Raw genomic sequence first — 22,789 nt, forward strand, 5'->3', positions numbered from 1 at the left:
TAGCATCATGTGGATGAATGTCGGTACTGACCTTTCTTTACCAGGATTTGAAATAGCTCGAGAGGAAGACTAGACACATATCCCAACACATATATGAAATCTCGATCTCCTTTTGTGCACTTCCACCCAAATTAAGCAAAGTCGCCGGTGTGACATTCAAGTTGAACTGCAGAAAACACTCTTAAAACATAAGTGTTTCGCGTAGCGAAGCAAAATGTCGCAATAGCAACAAGTTGAATAGATATCCCTGTTTAAACAGAGGCAAAAAAGGAATCAATTACTGGCTAATAAAGGAGGAAGAAACATGCGGCCACAAAAATGGTAATCCCGCCAATCCCTAACAAGTGTTGCAATTTTGAAATAAGATTCAGTAATTAATTCAGAGAGTGGCATTGCTTAATTTTACTAGCGGCATTAGATTAACGAAAAGCATAAATAGTTCCAGGGGAGAGTGGGCGCAACAACAATATGTGTTTCCATCTACTTATAAAGGGGGTGATGCAGAGATTGTTGTAACAAAGGAACAAGCATCATGTCTGTGTTGGTCCCATTTTTGTTCACTACTTAATGGGAAAAGACATCAATACAATAGCTTCAATTCATCATTTATTTAAAACAGTACCAATACAGGTAGCACAACATCTCAAAGCACACTGCACAATCATGTGGATGAAGGCCTGTACTGACCTTTCATGAGAAGACCAAGATAAAATATGAATCTACCAACACGAATAGGAAATCCAATCTCGTTTTGTGCGGCTGCAATGAAATCAAGCAAAGTGTTTCGCGCAGCGAAGCAAAATGTCGCAATAGCAACAAGTTGAATAGATATCCCTGTTTAAACACGAATAGGAAATCCAATCTCGTTTTGTGCAGTTGCACTGAAATCAAGCATAGTGTTTCGCGTAGCGAAGCAAAATGTCGCAATAGCAACAAGTTCAATAGATATCCCTGTTTAAAAAGAGGCAAAAAAGGAACCAATTACTGGCTAATAAAGTAGGATGAATCATGCGACCACAAAAATGGTAATCCCACCAATCCCTAACAAGTGTTGAAGTTTTGAAATAAGATTCAGTAGTTAATTCTGAGAGTGGCATTGCTTAATTTTACCAGCGGCATTAGATTAACAAAAAACATAAACAGTTCCAAGGGAGAGTGGGCGCAACAACACCATGTGCTTCCATCTACTTATAAAGGGGGTGATGCAGAGTTTGTTGTAACAAAGCAACAAGCATCATGTCTGGGTTGGTACCATTTTTGTTCACTACTTAATGGAAAAAGAGAGCAATACAATAGCTAATTCAACATTTATTTAAAATAGTACCAATACAAGTAGCACAACATCTCAAAACACAATGCACGATCATGTGGATGAAGGCAAGTACCAACCTATCATGACGCACACAAGATCACCTACGAATCTGCCAACACGAATAAGAAATCCAATCTTGTTTTGTGCAGTTGCACTGAAATCATGCAAAGTGTTTCATGTAGCGAAGCAAAATGTCGCAATAGCAAAAAGTTTAATGGATACCCATGTTTTAACAGAGGCAAAAAAGGCAACAATTACTTGCCGATAAAGGAGGATCAAACAAGCGGTGACAGAAAGAAGCATCTAACTTATCTTGATGGAAAACAAAGTAGGATAGTAGCATTTTTAAAATAGTTGCATTGATTCATATTACAGAGACATTCTCTTAAAACAACATTGGTTAAGAAAATGTAATTTACTTTTAACAGTGGCATTGCTTCAAATTTCTGGCGGCATTCTTAGATTAACAACAGCAAAATATTTGTATGGGGCATGCCAGCACCATGTGCGTCCACACGTATAAATGGGTGATGCAGAGTATGTAGCCAAGCAGCATATCTACTTTGGTCCCATATTTGTTCTCTTTGAACCTTTTTCCTATGTGAGGGCAGGAAATCTAGTCCTGCACAAACTACCACCCCGTTTCTTTCCCTTTTCAACAAAGAGATCGGTTCCTTACAGATGTGTGTACTGGGTTACCCCCTTTTTCCCTTTTCGACCAACAAAGCGGCTGGATAGCTAGTCTATACTACTTTCCGTCCCTCCTTTCCTCATTGAACCACGTCCTAGATTCATGCTCCACCCCACCGCACCCTTATTTCCTCTTTGAACCAAGACCTAGATCCGACTACAGATCGAAAGAGATCCACTTGCAGCTAGAGCAACGACGGTTTCAAAGAAACTTATACCTTCGGGTCGTCGGGATGTGGCAAGTCATGCGGCGGGAGGACGGATCTGCCCACACTAAGTACGGCAGCGAGGAAGAAGGGGTCGGTGGCCCTCCCGCACAGGCGCTGGGTGAAAGAGAACAGCACAACCGGTAGTGGATTGACTCTCTCGCCGAAGGCGATATAGCGAATGTTGCACCTCCTCCCCTTCCCGGTGCGACGGGATCCAGACGCCTCCTTCACCAGCTGTGAGGGGGGAGAGAGAGACAAGTGGCCAACGTAGTCTTTTTTAGATCTGGTGAAGAGAGGGTGAGAGACTGTGAATATAGCAAACCCTAGAAAAGGAACGCTGAGCCTCCATCATGTATATATATATATGTAGTGCGACGAGAGTCTGGAGAGTGCAAACCCTAGCGAACAAGCGCTGAGGCTCCAACTTATATATATACTGCTGTAGTATGGAGTGAGCTCCGGTGCCTTAACTGCACCTGCTTTTCGCTGTATGACATCTGACCCAGCCACATTTTGGGCCCACCTGTCATAAACACAAAGGCAGGTGCACTAAAGTCAATGAAGTTGCGTCCATATAGTACTCGTGTATACGACTAATATATAGTGGAGTGGTTTTCTTATTCTCTCCATAACAATCGTTTTAAATTGCGTAAGTACGAAATGAAACTCTTTATTTAACGTACAATGAAGAAAACTACTACTACTTCTGATGAACTAACGATCCACGCATCCTAGTAGCACTTCCTGTCCTTCATGTGCGGTACACTACCCTCCCTTAAGTGAACAACCACACATGCGCCAAATTATCAGAAACGTGTGAGAGTGTGTACAAATAAAGAATTTTAATTTCAATTATCGGAAAGGTTTGAGAGTATGTACAATTTGCCCTCTCTAATAATTATGGTTTGTTGTGTTCTGCCTAAACTTGGTCAAACTTTACAAAGTTTGACTTCAGTCAAATCTAATATGCGGAGTAAATAAAAATGGAGGGCTACTACGTCCATCCGGGTTTTTAGTCCACACCATTTTTAAATCAAAGTTAATAGCTGGACAAATAAAATTACAGGGGAGCTGGAGACAAATTTGTGAGAAGGCTTAGAAATCAATACAAAACTTATGCTCTTAGTACCAACGTAGATCCTTCTTCAAGGAAACATTTGATTCATAGCCAATTGTGTTATAAAATTGCACCAACGTGAAACACGACTGCGTCTCCAATGCAACCAAGGTGAACTGACGAAGGATATCATCTTTGTGCTTAACAGGCAAAGAGCACTGATGGAAGATAGCTTGTTTTTCATTGAAAATCGATCAGCTTCACCAGCCAACGAAACCATGAGGCGCAACCATGAGCATCGATAGGTCATCGTGGTGATGCATCATCCATTTGGCATCAAGTTTGGGTGAGGCACCTATGAAGTTGGACAAATCCTCACTGTGGTCTGTTTCTTCTTAGTAATCAAGCTCGATGAAGGAAGAACCATGTGGAAAGAGGACAGTGAGGCGGAACAACAATGGCCATCCAATTTTGTGCAGTTCCACTAAAATTGAGGAAGACATGCCCGGGTATCGAGATACGCATCGCTGTTTCCAAAAATATAAAAAGATATATATATTGTTACTTTGTTTTACAAGATTAACAATGACATCTCAATTGTCAATAAGAATTAATGAAAAGTACACCAACAAACAGAAGCATCATGATTATCTTAAGGGGAACTAAACCAGGATACCCGAGAAAAAAAGCATTTCTTCATTTAACCAGTGATAGTATTAGATTAGCAGCAGCAATAGGAGCATATGGACAATGACCGCACAACCACCATGTACTTTTTGTCGAAACAACATGTATACCTCCACCGAGGCATAAATCAGGACAACTTTTCGTGTGGCATTTCCTCTATAATAGCAGGTGATGTTGGACTAGCCGACAAACCCTAGCTACTATACACGGGGAGCTGGGGAGTAGTCTCATAGAAGAAAACCCGCACGCAGCGACCTGGGGAGCTAGACCAGTACAAGAAGTTATACCTCAGGTGGGCGAGATGTCATTTAGGCGGGCGGGCGGGATCTGCCCACACGACGGCAGTGAGCAAGGGCGCGGAGGATCTTCATCCATGCCAGCGCCGGCTCTGAGAAGATGGTGCATATCGGCTTCCTCCATCGCCGATGGTGACAACGTCAACGCCACACCTCCTCACCTCCCGCAGAGGACAGGATTCAGTCGGATCTGTGACCACAAGTGAGGAGAGAGTAAGAGTGGACACTGTCATCTTGTTTTGACATGGAGAGGGTGAGTGAGCAAGATGCGAGAAACTCTATCAAACAAGAGGATATAATGGATAAAAAAATCTCTCCATAGCAGTGGTTTTAAAAAGAATACGCGCGTTCCTGGAAAAAAGAAATGAAAACTGGCGGACAATTTTTTAATGTACAAAGAAAGAAAACTCGATCAAAAACACGCCCCCGCTTCTAGGTCACGAGAGTCGTCGCACACACACACATAGACATAGACATGCATATCCGTGTTTACGTAAAATTCCATTTCCATCTCCATCTCCAATCATATTTGTCCAATTGGCACATATATTTACGTTGTTAATTATGTAGGTAGCAATATTAACGTACAACATCTCTTGTTTGCGGGCGTCCGGACCGCTGCCACGGCTGGTCCCGACCAACCCGAACCCTCTTCATCACCCACACATGCTTCCCGCCTGAAACGGTCAGTGCTGCATTCATGCCCGGCTTCTCACTTGCACCGGCATTGATGTGGCGCGTCGGCCGAGAGAGCGTCGTCCGCCCCGCTTCCTGGTGCACGCGACTGCTCCGCGTTCAAAGGTCGCAATAGCCGGCCACAACATGCATGTAAAAAGTTCTTGGGAGTCCGTGCTACAGCTAGCTGTCCTCCCCCAACTCGTCAATCTCTTCCAGTAGTGCTAGTACTCCATGGCGCGATCCATCGACAAGCAGGCGGGAAAGTTATCTTATACTCGGTTTGCGGTGAGTGGCATGCCAAGCGACCATGTGGGGTCGAGCCGTGGAGGAGGGTGAGACACGAACACGACAGACGTTATTTAAGCGTTGGTTTTGCTCGATGGCGCGATCAAACAAAACGAAACGTTGGTTTCTCTCTGTTTCCATTTTTTCTCCGGAAAAACGGAAACTTTCCACTCCATTTTCATTCCTATTCCAAGGTTGCCCCGTTAAAACATTCCATCAAATACAAAGGAAAACTAACACGCATGCTCATGCACCTTAGTGATTCACAGATCATAGCCAATATTTACTTCACAACTAAAGACAAAAGCTGTGAGAGCATGTATGAAAGAAAAACTACTAATGGGGTCACTACGACTTAAACCCTAAACCCTAAACATGATTTAATTTCTTGGCCAGGTAGAACCTATCAAAGGAAAGATGGATGGCACCCTCGGATCATACAATGCTTTTGTGCAGTTCCACTAAAATCGAGTTGAGCATCCCTGATGGCAAAGATATTGAAGAAGTGTGATTAGAATAATAGTACTGGCACTAGTTCATGAGACATAAACTCATCACAAGTAGAAGTTGGTCGAAGTAGAGAAAGATCGACATGGAGATGGAGCTACATGGGGAGCTGCAGCAGTGGAGGAAGACAGCTTGAAAAGGAAGATGGACTACCTGGGACGCCGGGCTATAGCTAGAAGGGCGGTTGGGACGCGGCATCAGCCCATACCGCGGTGACCCCCGATTGGGATGCATCGACTGTGGGTTTTCTCCCTCGCCGATGTCGACCGCATCTACACAGAACATTGTTCCCTTCCCCTAGCTGTGGGATCAGGCCAGATATGTGACTAGCAGTGTGGCCACCGCCATTCTATGCTTGTCAAGAGAGCAACCCAAGCAAGCAGGCTTGTAGCTTAGGCTCCTGCTAGTGTATATAGAGTGGTTTTCTTTTTCTCTCCATATCAACCATTTTATATTGCGTATGTGTCATTGAAGAGTGAAATGATGGTTGCTTCTTCCGCCTAACTTACTGTGTGATTTGACTGCTCCTTAGTGGCTCCTACATGTACTCCCCCTACGTGTATGCAACAGTCACACGTACACATGGACGCAAAAACGCGTGCGACACCCTAATGCATGCATGTCCGAACACACGAGCAACACACACGGTCACGCTCAAGTGCTCAACCTACACGTGCATGCACACACATACTCAGCCAGGGTGAGCTAGTGCCAGTACAAACACTGGAAACAAAAAATATACTGAGCGCAATGAGCATATTATGAAGTCCGCTGACCATATTTTTACAAATATATAGTGACAGACAGTGTATTTATCTCGTTTGAAATTAAGCCATATTAACCGAAGAGGAGGCAGTATGGACTAGCATTACTTTGTTGTGTCCCGTCAACTTGTCGAACGAGGAGAAGCTTGCAGGACGGGAGAAGCTTGCGCGCGTTGGCTCGCAGGACAAGGAGAAACTTTTGACTAATGCAAGCTCTTCCTCGCTCAGGCGATGGACGTGCAATAGTTAATTCGGTGTCAGATTGCCAGAAGCATACACTATACTAGTACTATAATTGTTCGACTTCCCAAAGAGGCGAATAGCCAAGCGCAAAGCTTACTAGTACTAGTACTACTACTATAGTCTATAGAGGTACGTACTATACTAGTACTAGGAATAGTTTGGAGGAGCGTCTGCACTCTTATTATAATTTTAAAATGTTATAAAGCAATCTTCAACACATTTGGTTCTATTCGAGGGTTCTCGCATGTGATAATGGAAGTTGATTGCATGGAACACTCACCACAATTCTCACTTAATTCTGTCTCATATCCTGTTACAAATAGGAGCGCTCGGTAATATTTCCTCTTTTTTTGTTATTCAGCATGTAAACAGGTCAGCAAACCTTGCGGCGCATCTTTGTGCGAACCGTTCTTGCTGCACTTTGAATGTGGCCGAGAGCTGGCTTGATGAAACACCTCGCTTCCTACTTCTTTTTTTGCGGGGTACCTCGCTTCCTAGTGACTAGTGTCTTGGCTGATCGTCCTAAGAATGCTTATATATTAATAAAGCTCTCTCATTTACCCGCAAAAAAGATTAAGCCATATTAACCGGAAAGGAGGGAGTATGGACTAGCACTACTTTTTGGTGTGTCCCGTCGACTCGCAGAATGAGGAGAAGCCTGCAGGACAAGGTGAAGCTCGCTTACGCCTTTTGACTAATGCAACCTACCCTCGCGCAGGCGATGGACATGCATCAGTCCATTCAGTGTCAGAGTATCAGAGGCATACACTGTAGTACCCAACATGCGGAGTACTAATAACCCACAAGTATAGGGGATCGCAACAGTTTTCGAGGGTAGATTATTCATCCCAAATTTATTGATTCGACACAAGGGGTGCCAAAGAATATTCTCAAGTATTAGCAGTTGAGTTGTCAATTCAACCACACCTGGATAACTTAGTATCTGCAGCAAAGTATTTAGTAGCAAAGTAGTATGATAGTAATGGTAACAGTGGCAAAAGTAACGATAGCAGTTTTGTAGTGATTGTAACAGTAGCAACGGAAAAGTAAATAAGCGAAGCACAATATTTGAAAAGCTCGCAAGCATTGGATTAGTGATGGATAATTATGTCGGATACGATTCCTCATGTAATAGCTATAACATAGGGTGACACAGAACTAGCTCCAGTTCATCAATGTGATGTAGGCATGTATTCCGAATATAGTCATACGTGCTTATGGAAAAGAACTTGCATGACATCTTTTGTCCTACCCCCCCCCCCCCCCCCGTGGCAGTAGGGTCCTAGTTGAAACTAAGGGATATTAAGGCCTCCTTTTAATAGAGTACCGGACCAAAGCATTAACATATAGTGAATACATGAACTCCTCAAACTACGGTCATCACCGAGAAGTATCCCGATTATTGTCACTTTGGCGTTGTCGGATCATAACACATAATAGGTGACTATAGACTTGCAAGATAGGATCAAGAACTCACGTATATTCATGAAAACATAATAGGTTCAGATATGAAATCATGGCATTCGGGCCCTAGTGACAAGCATTAAGCATAGCAAAGTCATAGCAACATCAATCTCAGAACATAGTGGATACTAGGGATCAAACCCTAACAAAACTAACTTGATTACATGGTAAACCTTATCCAACCCATCACCGTCCATCAAGCCTACGATGGAATTACTCACGCAAGGCGGTGAGCATCATGAAATTGGTGATGGAGGATGGTTGATGATGACGACAGCGACGAATCTCCATCTCCGGAGCCCCGAATGAACTCTAGATCAGCCCTCCCGAGAGAGATTAGGGCTTGGCGGTGGTATGTATTGTAAAACTCAATGAAACTTTCTCTCTGATTTTTTTCTCCACAAAACGGAATATATAGAGTTGGAGTTGAGGTCGGTGGAGCATCAGGGGGCCCATGAGACAGGGGGCGCAACCCCCACCCTCGTGGACAGGGTGTGGGCCCCCTGGCCTTGAGTCTTTTGCCATTATTTTTTATATTTTCCAAAAGTTATCTCCGTGGATTTTCCGGTCATTCCGAGAACTTTTGTTTTCTGCACAATAAACAACACCATGGCAGTTCTGCTAAAAACAGCGTCAGTCCGGGTTAGTTTCATTCAAATCATGCAAGTTAGAGTCCAAAACAAGGGCAAAAGTGTTTGGAAAAGTAGATATGTTGGAGACGTATCAACTCCCCCAGGCTTAAACCTTTTCTTGTCCTCAAACAATTCAGATGATAAACTGAAAGTGATAAAGAAAAACTTTTACAAACTCTGTTTGCTCTTGTTGTTGTAAATATGTAAAGCCAACATTCAAGTTTTTAGCAAATATTATGAACTAACCATATTCACAATAACACTTAGGTCTCATGTTTACTCATATCAATGGCATAATCAACTAGCGAGCAATAATAATAAAACTCGGATGACAACACTTTCTCAAAACAATCATAATATGATATAACAAGATGGTATCTCGCTAGCCCTTTCTGAGACCGCACAACATAAATGCAGAGCACCTTTAAGGATCAAGGACTGACTAAACATTTTAATTCATGTTAAAAGAGATCCAGTCAAGTCATACCCAATATAAACTAATATTAATGAATGCAAATAACAGAGTGCTCTCCAGCGGGTGCTTTTTAATAAGAGGGTGATGACTCAACATAAAAGTAAATAGATAGGCCCTTCGCAGAGGGAAGCAGGGATTTGTAGAGGTTGTAGAGCTCGATTTTAAAATAGAGATGAATAACATTTTGAGCGGTATACTTTCACTGTCAACGCAACAACTATGAGATGGCAATATCTTCCATGCTACACACATTATAGGCGGTTCCCAAACAGAATGGTAAAGTTTATACTCCCCCACCACCAACAAGCACACTCCACTGCCATCCGAAACAACGGGGCACTGTCCATACAAACAACAGTCCTGGGGGAGTTTTGTTTTAATTATTTTGATTTGCTTTAATATTTTTGATCATGGGAGTGGGCATCCCGGTTACCAGCCATTTTCTCATGAATGAGGGGCGGAGTCCACTCCTCTTGAGAATAACCCACCTGGCATGGACGATACAGATAGCCCTAGTTGAAACATGAGCTGCTCGAACATACAAAACATAATTTCATTTGAAGGGTTGGAGTTTCGCACATACAAATTTACTTGGAACGGCAGGTAAATACCGCATATAGGAAGGTATGGTGGACTCATATGGAATAACTTTGGGGTTTATGGAGTTTGGATGCACAAGCAGTATTCACGCTTAGTACAGGTGAAGGCTAGCAGAAGACTGGGAAGCGACCAACTGAGAGAGCGACAACAGTCATGAACATGCATTAAAATTAATCAACACCGAGTGCAAGCATGAGTAGGATATAATCTACAGTGAACATAAATATCATGAAGGCTATGTTGATTTTGTTTCAACTAAATGCGTGAACATGTGCCAAGTCAAGTCACTCGAATCATTCAAAGGAGGATACCATCCAATCATACCACATCACAACCATTTTAATAGCATGTTGGCATGCAAGGTAAACCATTATAAGCCCCTAGATAATTAAGCATGGTATAAGAAACTATAATCTCTAATTTTCCTTGCAAACATGTTTATTCATAATAGGCTGAATCAGGAGCGATGAACTCATCATATTTACAAAAACAAGAGAGGTCGAGTTCATACCAGCTTCTCTCATCTCAATCAGTTCATCATATATCGTCATTATTGCCTTTCACTTGCACGACCGAACGGTGTTTATAATAATAGTAGTGCACGTGCATTGGACTAAGTTGGAATCTGCAAGCATTCAATTCAAGAGAGAAGAGAAGTTAATATGGGCTCTAAGTTAAATCAACAATCATGCATATGAGAGCCACTAAACATTTTCATTATGGTCTTCTACTCTCGACCCCCAAAGGAAAGAAAAGAAAATAAAACTATTTACACGGGAAAGCTCCCAACAAGTAAAAAGAAGAACGAGAAATCTTTTTGGGTTTTCTTTTTAATTACTACTACAAGCATGGAAAATAAACTAACTAATTTTTTTGGTTTTCTTAAGGTTTATCAAAGACACAAGAAGAAAGCTAGAAAAATAAATTAAACTAGCATGGATAATACAATGAAAGAGTATGAGCACCGACAACTAGAATAGGTGTGTGAACATGAATGTAAAGTCAGTGAGAAATACGTACTCCCCCAAGCTTCGGCTTTTGGCCTAAGTTAGTCTATGGCCATGGATAACGGCTACTCTCCCCGGTGTACTGAGGAGTGTCATCAGGATACCACTAGCTAGCGATCTCCTCCGGATCCCACTGATAAGATGATGGACGATCAGGGTCAAGTGGAGGTTCTGACTCAGGCTCTAAAGTGGATGTCTGGCCTCAATGCACGTACACCGCTTTCGGCAAGACAAGGTAATGGTCTGCAGTTAAATCAAACAACAAAGGCGCAGGCAGGGTAATAATCTCGTTGTGTTTCTTATTAAAACTCAAGTTATACAGAAGCATCTTATCATCATTGTCAACAATAAACTCATGCGCTACCATGCTCCTGTAACCTAAATAAGTAAGAGGCAGTAGTGTCTCCTCTTTCCCATCATGTCTAATAGGTATCTCAAATTTTTTTGCAAGGCGTGCAACATAGATACCTCCAAAGATGGGGTCCTTTGTACGGTTCAGGTTTAACCGTTTAGCAGTAACGGCACCCATACTAAAAGTGTTATCGCCAAATAAGGCATGGAACAGAATAATAATATCGGGAACACTGAAGTTTCCACTATTTCCAGGACCAATTAAGCATCGACTAGCAAATATGGCAAAGTAGCGTAAAACAGGAAAATGTATGCTAGTGATTCTCGCATCGGAGCCCTTCTTCGAATCCCCTACAGTAATAGTGTTAACAAAACCATCCACATCTTTATGATGTGGTTCATCTAAGCTGCCCTCAAAGGGTATTCTACAAAGCATGCAAAAGTTACGTAATGACATTTCCTTAGTCTCATCATATAAATGAAATACTGAAGGAGGTGAATTCTTAGGATAATAGTAAAAGTTTTGCACGAAAGTATTGGTGAGTAAGAGATACTGATCGATCCTGTCGTTGAGGAAGTCTGTGAGGCCCGCATTTTCAGCCAAAGAATAAAAGTCTTCATAAATCCCGGCTTCTCTTAAGAAATTATCACACAGCCACTCATAAGGCCTTACTTCCGCTACGCGAGGAAGATTATACTTGGCCTTTTCTTTCTCCTTAGCTTGTTTATCCTTGGAGCCTTGGCTAGAAGAGCCTCTCAATAATCTCCTTATCATTTTCTGAAAATTTCTGAAATTTTTAGTAACTTCAAAATAGAAGTGAATGAAACTAAACAAAACCGATAGCAACTACTCCCATAAGTGCCTAGAGCCTATATCATGCATCAAAATTACTTGGGACCTCATAAATTTGACATGCAAGCTCAAGAATAGGGTCACCTAGGCAGCAAAAATTTGCAATTGAATAAAGCACTAGAACAAAAACTAATTGGACCAATGGAGGAGTCACATACCAAGCAACAATCCCCCACAACAGTTTTGTGAAAGGAGCTTTGAGCAAGGAGATCAAAAATCGCAGCAAAATGAGCTAGAACTCGTGCTTGAGCTGGATCGGGAAGTTTTTGGGAGGAAGATGGAGTGTGTGGGTGCAGGAATAAGTGGAAGGGGGCCACCATGGGCCCACAAGATAGGGGGCGCGCCCAGGGGGAGTGGGTGCGCCCTCCACCCTCATGGCCAGGTGCTTGTCCCTCCTGCTGTGTTCTCAGTGCCTAAATCCTCAAATATTCCATAAAAATCATACTAAATTTGCAGGGCATTTGGAGCACTTTTATTTTTGGGATATTTTTTTATTGCACGGATAATTCAGAAAACAGATAGATAATACTATTTTTCCTTTAATTATTCTAAATAACAAAAAGTAAAAATAGGGTACAAAAGGTTGTTCCTTCTAGTTTCATCCATCTCATGATCATCAAAAGGAATCCACTAACAAGGTTGATCAAGTCTTGCTAGCAAACTCATTTCGAATAACATGGAACCGGAGAAATTTCGAATAACACTATGTTACCTCAACGGGGATATGCACATCCCCAACAATAAGAATATCATACTTTTTCTTGACAGTAGGAAGAGGAATTCAAAACCTCCAATAATGATAGTTGGAAATTTTCCAATAGAATTGATGCTATGAACTTGAGGTTTTTTCCTCGGAAAGTGTACCGTATGATCATTACCATTAACATGAAAAGTGGCATTGCCTTTGTTGCAATCAATAACAGTCCCTGCTTTATTCAAAAAGGGTCTGCGAAGGATAATCGACATACTATCATCCTCGGGAATATCAAGAATAACAAAGTCCGTTAAGATAGTGACATTGCAAAACAACAGGCACATCCTCACAAATACCAACAATTATGGCAGTTGATTTATCGGCCATTTGCAAAGATATTTCAGTAGGTGTCAACTTATTCAATTCAAGTCTACGATATAAAGAGAGAGGCATAACACTAACACCGGCTCCAAGATCACATAAAGCAGTTTTAACATAATTTCTTTTAATGGAGCATGTCATAGTTGGTACCCCTGGATCTCCTAGTTTCTTAGGTATTCGACCTTTAAAATTATAATTAGCAAGCATGGTGGAAATTTCAGCTTCCAGTATCTTTCTTTTAATTTTAATGATATCCTTCATATATTTAGCATAAGGGTTTACTTTAAGCATATCAGTTAAGCGCATACGTAAGAAGATAGGTCTAATCATTTCAGCAAAGCGCTCAAAATCTTCATCATCCTTTGTCTTCGATGGTTTGGGAGGAAAGGGCATGGGTTTCTGAACCCATGGTTCTCTTTCTTTACCATGCTTCCTAGCAACAAAATCTCTTTTATCATAACATTGATTCTTTGATTGTGGGTTATCAAGATCAACAACAAGTTCAATCTCTACATCATTATTATTGCTAGGTTGAGCATCAACATGAACATTATCATTAAGATTATCACTAGGTTCATGTTCATCACCTGATTGTGTTTCAGCATCAGAAATAGAAATATCATTGGGATTCTCAGGTGTGTCTATAACAGGTTCACTATAAGCATGCAAAGACCTAGCACTTCTCTTTTTCTGCTTCTTAGAAGAACTAGGTGCCTCTAAATTCTTTCTCTGAGAATCCTGCTCGATTCTCTTAGGGTGGCCTTCAGGATACAAATGTTCCTGAGTCATTCTACCAGTTCTAGTAGCCACTCTAACAGCAAAGTCGTGTTTATTATTTAATTCATCGAGCAAATCACTTTGAGCCTTAAGTACTTGCTCCGCTTGAGTGGTAACCATAGAAGCATATTTGCTAATGAGTTTAAGTTCACCTTTAACTCTAGCCAAATAATCACTCAAGCATCCTATCATGAAAGCATTACTCTTTAACTCTCTACCAACATAAGCATTAAAACTTTCTTGTCTAGCCATAAAGTCATCAAATTCATCTAAGCATTGGCTATGAAATTTAGTAGACAGAATTTTAACTTTATCATATCTGTGGAGAGAATTTACCTTTACTACCTGTGTCGGGTTATCAAGACAATGTGTTTCTTCGACAGGCGGTAAATTAAGACCATGTATTTCTTCAATAGGAGGTAAATTCTTAACATCTTCAGCTTTAATACCTTTTTCTTTCATAGATTTTTTTGCCTCTTGCATATCTTCAGGACTGAGAAATAAAACACCCCTCTTCTTCAGAGTTGGCTTAGGAATTGTGTCAGGAGTTGGCTCAATTAGCTCAGGAATTGGCTCAGGAAGAGTCAAATTATTTTCACTAGTCGACATATTATTCAATAGCAATTCAGCTTGGTCGACTGTTCTTTCCCTGAAAACACAACTACCACAACTCCCCTCGTAGTTGAGGGAAAAATCTTAGGTCTTGTGTCTTTCAAGTTCTTCATAGTGATCAGTAGATATAAATCCCAACTGACTCAAATAATGGAGCTATGCTCCCCGACAACGGCGCCAGAGATTAGTCTTGATAACCCACAAGTATAGGGGGTCACAACAGTTTTCGAGGGTAGAGTATTCAACCCAAATTTATTGATTCGACAGAAGGGGAGCCAAAGAATATTCTCAAGTATTAGCAGTTGAGTTGCCAATTCAACCACACCTGGATAACTTAGTATCAGCAGCAAAGTATTTAGTAGCAAAGTAGTACGATAGTAATGGTAACAGTGGCAAAAGTAACGATAGCAGTTTTGTAGTGATTGTAACAGTAGCAACAGAAAAGTAAATAAGCAAAGCACAATATGTGGAAAGCTCGTATGCATTGGATTAGTGATGGGTAATTATGTCGGATGCGATTCCTCATGTAATAGCTATAACATAGGGTGACACAGAACTAGCTCCAGTTCATCAATGTAATGTAGGCATGTATTCCGAATATAGTCATATGTGCTTATGGAAAAGAACTTGCATGACATCTTTTGTCCTACCCCCTCCCTTGTGGCAGTGGGGTCCTAGTGGAAACTAAGGGATATTAAGGCCTCCTTTTAATAGAGTACCGGACCAAAACATTAACACATAGTGAATACATGAACTCCTCAAACTACAATCGTCACCGAGAAGTATCCCGATTATTGTCACTTCGGGGTTGTCAGATCACAACACATAATAGATGACTATAGACATGCAAGATACGATAAAGAACTCACATATATTCATGAAAACATAATAGGTTCGGATCTGAAATCATGGCACTCGGGCCCTAGTGACAAGCATTAAGCATAGCAAAGTCATAGCAACATCAATCTCAGAACATAGTGGATACTAGGGATCAAACCCTAACAAAACTAACTTGATTATATGGTAAATCTCATCCAACCCATTACCGTCCAGCAAGCCTACGATGGAATTACTCACGCACGGTGGTGAGCATCATGAAATTGGTGATGGAGGATGGTTGATGATGACGACGGCGACGAATCTCCCTCTCCAAAGCCCCGAACAGACTCCAAATCAGCCCTCTTGAGAGAGATTAGGGCTTGGTGGCGGCTCCGTATCGTAAAACACGATGAAACATTCTCTCTAATTTTTTTCTCCACAAAACAGAATATATAGAGTTGGAGTTGAGGTCAGTGGAGCATCAGGGGGCCCACGAGGCAGGGGGTGCGCCCAGGGGGAGGGGCGCGCCCCCCACCCTCGTGGACAGGGTGTGGGCCCCTGGCCTTGATTCTTTCGCCAGTATTATTTATATTTTCCAAAAGTTATCTCCGTGGATTTTCAGGTCATTCTGAGAACTTTTGTTTTCTGCACAATAAACAACACCATGGCTGTTCTGCTGAAAATAGCGTCAGTCTGGGTTAGTTTCATTCAAATCATGCAAGTTAGAGTCCAAAACATGGGCAGAAGTGTTTGGAAAAGTAGATACGTTAGAGAGGTATCAAGTACCATCATTGTTCGACTTCACGAAGAGGTGAAGAGCCAAGCGCAAGGTTTAGTTGTACGAGTAGTACTACTACTAGAACCGGATGGTGGAGCGGCTGTAGTCTTATTTTTTAATCTCTGATAAAGTACACGTTTATTCCGGAGAACGGCGGAAAATGGCAGCCCAACATGTAATGATGATATCGATCAACCATGCTTGAATATATCTTGGCCTTCGTGCGAGCCCGTCTGTGTGTTCTCGCTCCTCGTCTCTCTCAAGGAACGGCTGGTTGGCCATATTGCCATCAATTGAGATCGGTTTGCTCTCACTCCTGTTCCACATGTCAGTGATATGCCAAGAGGAGGTGCGTTGACCGACTGTCCATATGCGTACTTGGTTTTGCACCTTCATACTCCTCCTCCCTCCGTCACAATTTACAGGGCGCGCTTCATTATGATGCATTTCTCTCAATGCATTTCCACCACCAGAGAGACTTTAGATGCGTTTGGTTTAATGCTCAATTAATTAGGGCGTGGTAACTGCAATCAAGTCCACAATTTGCTCTCGATGTACTACTATGGAGTGGAGTAAGTGCATGCATGTGTGTACCCGGGGTGGAAGCACTGCATGCCTGTGTGTACCTGGGGTGGAAGCACTGCATGCATGTGTGTACGCATTATTTCCTCTAGTAATAGATGCCATGCTACAACTACCAATGCTATTTTTAGGCCGATCGCTAGTCGCCTTGGTCCCATAGATTTTTTCTTCTTTCTGAAGCGTGCTCTATAAACAGGGACGGATGGAGTAGTATGAGCGTATTCAAAGAAGAGCGTATTGATGGTTGCTTCTTCCGAGCAACTTACAGTGGGAAAGGTGGGGCTTATGATTTGACTGCTCATTACTCAATATTAATGTGTCGGTGTACTAGAATAGGGGTACCCTAGTACCCCGAACTTGTGCACGGGCAGTTGCAGCACCCCGCGGCAAAGGCTTGCCGGGTGATCGCCAAGATCCCCCAAGGTTCACTTGGAGCCATCCAAGAACAAAGTATTTAAGCTAAGGAGACAAGACCCCGGCAAGAGGAGCTTGCCGAGAAGGTCAACCAAGGCGCTCCAAGGAACTTGCCGCGACGCGCCACGCGCTCCGGCAAGGCAACAAGGCCCCGGCAAGAGGAGCTTGCCGGGAAGACCAACCAAGGTACCTCGAAGCCCGGTGAGCGACAAGCTTCCGGACATGACAAGATAACAAACAGCGGCAAGGCGCTTGCCGCGGCAGGCGGCCACTCTGCGTCCATGCTCCAGCGCATGCACCAACGTGTCGCTCTGGGGGCCTCTCCGGGCGTGCGTGGCGGGAGGCTGTGCAGCCAGCGGTGCGCAGTGGCATGCGAAGCTGACAAGATCGCCATCGTGGCAAACGATGGAGCCCCTAACGGTCCTTTTCTGCACTGTTCGGGCGACTCAGACGGGCATTTAATGCCCTTGTCCCCTGCCGTCAGGGTTAGGTAGGGTGCACTATGCAAGCAACTGTATCAACTACCTCGCTTTTTACGTTTTTACCCTCCTCTGCATTGCCACCTGTTGGTGACCCCTTTAGCGTGTAAAAGGAGGCCCATGCGCAACGTAGGGGGGGATCGGCTAATAGGTTCGGAGCCTCAGACAGTTTGCTTCGATCCATTGGTAGCCCAGGGAACATCACACTCTCGCTTTGGAGAGCAAGAACACTAGATAATATAACCAGACAAGCAGCAGTAGGAGTGTTATCTCTCCGGAGAGCTCCGAAGCTGGGTAAACTGCTCGTGTGCCTCGCCTCAATCTGCTCTTCGTGCGATCTCCGCCCCCCACCCCGAAAGGGGTCCGGTCCGCCGGCCCCATAGGTGTTCGAGGATCAGTTCACCCCGACATATTTGGCGTGCCAGGTTAGGGGGCATCGAGATTGCGTGAATCTGATCCGGCGTTCACACGAGCTAGATCCTTATTCCCTTCATCAACATGCCACCAAAGAAGAAGACTTCGGCGGCGGCCGCTCCATCCATGTCACTTTCGCCACCGTTGGAGCAAACGAGTGGTGGGATGGACGCCGGCGGAATAAAAGACGTCGACGAGGAAGCCCATGATGCCGCCAGGTCCAAGAACAAGGCTGCACAAACCTCGGCGACTGTACATGTTCCACGCCACTCTCAGGAGGCGCAAGATCAACAGAGTCATGGCACTAGCAGTGCCATACGCATGATAGCCCAAGACCAAGCTGGTGGATCTCGGAGCGCTCAAGACCAGCATGCATGCCAGCGTGCTGGCACGAGCGGGGCACGGTCGCCTGGACGGGATACTGCTCCTTCTAACATAGTTAGAAGTTCGAGCACGTCCCGTTCCTCGCACCGTCCGCCACTGCCACCCACCACCCCAGCAGAAGCCTTGGCGCGAGCTCAACTTCTCCTAGATTACCCTCCGACATCAGACAAGATCGACGAATGGCGAGCCACCATTCAGAGCCTCATTGGCTACGCCAATGGCGACACTCCATGGCGGCCGAGCGCGTCGCCGCCGCGGCAGGACCGCCGGACGCGAGCCGGTGGCGACGAAACGGGCAGAGGTGCAACTACCATGCAATCACCGCCCCGAAGGCCAAGATCGCCGACTCGCCGGATCCACCTCGACAACGACTCCACTTCATCGTCGGATCCACGAGCTCGTCGCGATCAGCGCCAAGTTCTTCATGATCGACAACAAGAAGACGCTCGAACCCGCATCGAGCGCCGAAGAGAAGCGCGACGTCAATCCGACAAGCGCGCTGGGCCCTCTGTTGACGTGCATGCGCTAGGGGAACCAGGTGATCTGCTGTACGCGGTAGGTTGTCCTGCGTTCACTCATGAGCTGCGGCAAGTCCAGTGGCCCAGTACAAAGAACTTTAAGCCAGACGTACCAGAGAAGTACGACGGCAAAACGCATCCGTCAGAGTTCCTCAGCATCTACACCATTGCGGTGCAAGATGCCGGGGGACGAGATGACAAGATCCTTGCCAACTACTTCCCGCTGGTGCTCAAGCCCAATGTCAGATCCTGGCTCATGCACCTGCCGGACAACTCCATATCCTCTTGGGTTGATCTGTGCCATCAGTTTGTCGGCGCCTTTACAGGCGGACACAATCCTCATGGCCAGGAGAGTGATCTTCATCTGCTCGCCCAGAAGGACGGAGAGCCCCTGCGCAAGTACATTCAGAGATTCAGCAGTGTGCAGCACAACATCCCAGACATCCACCCTGCCACGGTGATCAGCGCGTTCCATCAGAACGTGCGGAACCGCAGGATGCGGGAGGAAATGGCGATGTGCAAGATCAGGGACGTCAGCGAGTTATATGCACTGGCCGACAAGTGCGCGCGTGCTAAGGAAGGGAGGAGACTCCCCGGAGAAAACATAGGAGCAGGGGGATCTGACAGTGAAGATGCTGCCCCGACAAGGAAAAACCGGCGGCGGAACAATAGAAGGAGGAAAGGCAAAGAAGTGCTAGTTGTCGAGCAGTCCGGCAACGGTGGTAGCGCCAAGGAAGCCAAAGCTGGTGACTCCGGCAAGGAGGTTGCCGCGGAGGTAGCGGTCGCCGACAAGCAGGATGGCACCAACAAGCAGTATTGCAAGATTCACCGCACCAAGGGCCATGATCTTCAGAACTGTAAGAGAGTCGAGCAGCTTGTTGAGCAACAGAAAGCTGAATACGAGCGGCGTGACAAAGAGAAGGCCCAGGAAGGAGCTGGTCGATCCGGCAAGAAACGTCCCGGCCGAGGAGGACGCCGCGGCAAAGCCAAGCAGCGCCAAGGAGACAGACCTCCTCGCAGTCACGACAACGATGAAGATGACGGCGACGATGAAGATATGGATGATGAGGAGACTGATGAGCAGGAGTTCCAGAAAGCCACAGAGGTCTTGTGCGTTGACGGTGGTGCTTCTCTGCATGCCTCGCACCGCCAGCTCAAGCAGTGGGTGTGGGAAGTTAATGCCGCAGAACCACCCGTCGAGTCACGCAAGCCTCTGAAATGGTCCGGCATGCCTATCATCTTTGATATTGAGGACCACCCAGATCGCATAACTGCGGTCGGGTGCTTGCCGATGTTGGTTATACCAATAATCCGCAACCTCAAGGTCACTAAGATGCTAGTTGACTACGGGGCCGGCTTGAATCTGATCTCCTCCGCGGTGCTCCAGAAACTCCAGATCCCTGACAGCGAGCTCGAAGAGACCGGCACATTTCAAGGAATCAACCCGGGAAGGAGCAAGCCAAAGGGAAAGATCACGTTGCCGGTAACATTTGGCAGTGAGCTGAACTTCAGGACTGAGAGGGTCACGTTTGACGTTGCCGACATTCCATTACATTACAATGGAATCCTTGGCCGTCCGGCACTCGCGAAGTTCATGGCAGCCTCTCACTATGCGTGCAACGTACTGAAAATGCCAGGCCCAATAAGTGTCATCTCTGTCCCTGGCGACAAGAAGGATGCTCTTATTTGTGCCGACAAAATCTACCGGGAAGCAGCAGCCGCAGCAGAACAAAGGACACTTGCCGCTGAAGCTCCCGGGGGGAAGAAGAAGACCAAGTCCGGCAAGAGCTCTGATGCCTACTCCGGCAAGCGCACCTCCTCGGAGTGCTGCACTACCGTTGAGGGCGCACCATCGAGCTCCACCGGCAAGTGTAAGAAGGCAATGACAGCTCCACCTGAGACTAAGAAGGTGTCCTCCAAGGAGGATGGCACTGGTGGTACCTTCACCATCAGCGCCACTCTTGACCCCAAATAGGAAAGCGCGCTCGTTGCTTTCCTGCGGGCGAATGTCGACGTGTTTGCGTGGCAACCGTCTGATATCCCCGGTGTTCCTAGGAAAGTGATTGAGCACCACCTTGCTGTCTGTCCTCATGCGCGGCCCGTCAAGCAGAGAGTCAGGAAGCCCGACAGTCAAGTATGTACCAGTTTGTCGATAGCATACTGTACAGAAGAAGACTCAACGGTGTGAAATTGAAGTGTATTCACCGGGAAGATGGACCAGCCAGCTCAAGCTCTCCAGACGATCCCTTTATCCTGGCCATTTTCGGTATGGGGGCTCGATATCATCGGCCCCTTCCCCCGCGCTGTCGGGGGCTTTGACTACTTGTACGTCGCAATCGACAAGTTCACAAAGTGGCCGGAAGTGCAGCCAGTGAGGAACGTGACAGCACGGTCAGCAGTCAAGTTCTTCAGGTCGATTGTTTGCCGTTTTGGGATCCCTAACAGGATCATCACCGACAACGGCACGCAATTCACGAGTCGCACCTTCATGCAGTACGTCCAAGACCTTGGCGCCAAGGTCTGCTTCGCTTCTGTTGCTCATCCGAGAAGCAACGGTCAAGCAGAGAGGGCAAATGCTGAAGTGCTGCGCGGACTCAAGACCAGAACTTTCGACAGGCTGCACAGGTGCGGAAGGAACTGGATCGAGGAGCTGCCGGTGGTTCTTTGGTCGATCAGAACGACGCCAAATCGAGCCACTGGCCAGACACCTTTCGCTCTAGTCTATGGAGCAGAGGCAGTTCTCCCCATGAAACTCGTATACGGATCACCTCGAGTGCTCGCTTATGATGAGCTCGAGCAAGAATAGCTGCGGCAAGACGACGCGCTGCTCCTTGAGGAAGATCGTCTTCAGGCTGCTGTACGAGCTGCTCGATACCAGCAAGCTTTGCGCCACTATCATAGCCGCAAAGTTAAAGCCAGAAGCTTCGAGGAAGGCGACCTTGTTCTTCGGCGCGTTCAGTCCGCCAAGAATTCCAACAAGTTGACGCCGAAGTGGGAAGGCCCTTATCGGGTGAAACAAGTCACAAGGCCTGGCGCTGTCCGCCTTGAGACCGAAGATGGCATTCCAGTGAGCAACTCCTGGAACATAGAACATCTTCGTAAGTTTTTCCCATAAGGCGCGGTTGCCGAAACCCGTTCCGGCAACCACCTTTTGTACAAGTCTTGCCGCTGTTGCATGTAATCCTTTGTACAAAGCCGGGCGCAGATCCCGTGCATAAGTAAAACCCCATGTGCTCCACACAGCCTGTCCTTTTCATGCGTTAATTCCTTTCTTGCGTGTGATTATCTGACACTTTGTGCAGCACTTACATCCGGTAAGCAGTAACGAGCCGAAGAGCTCCATATTATTATTTTCTCTTCTTTCTTTTTCTTTTAAGGGAAAAGAAGGTTCTCTCGCACACAAGTTTGCCGGGGGGAAGGAGAAGATTGTGGTGTGGGCCAAGCGTCGTTCAAGCAAAGACTTGCCTTACCAGGAAGCAGATGACAGAAAAGCTAAGTTGCCAAACTTTGAGCAATCACTTTTTAAATTTTTGAGTTATCTTCCTCGAAAGACCCTGCTTTGTATGGAAAACCTGTGCGCGGAGGAACCAACTCGTGGCTAGTTGCGCCCTTACTTTGTTTCGAGTCTGCTCAACAGCTTAAGCGTGCTGCATCTAGTCGCGACAAGGTTTCTTGTCGGAAGCGGCGCCGCCAACAGGCTGCTGAAGTTCCGCACTCAGCGCTCGCGGCTCGGGCGCCTGCGCCGACAAGTTCCCTAGAAGCGTAGGGTAATAACATACAAAGGAAGGAATCTAGTAGAGGAAATAACATTGCAATTGATAAACATA

This window comes from Triticum aestivum, chromosome 4B (assembly GCF_018294505.1).
Source record: "Triticum aestivum cultivar Chinese Spring chromosome 4B, IWGSC CS RefSeq v2.1, whole genome shotgun sequence".
Lineage (NCBI taxonomy): Eukaryota > Viridiplantae > Streptophyta > Magnoliopsida > Poales > Poaceae > Triticum > Triticum aestivum.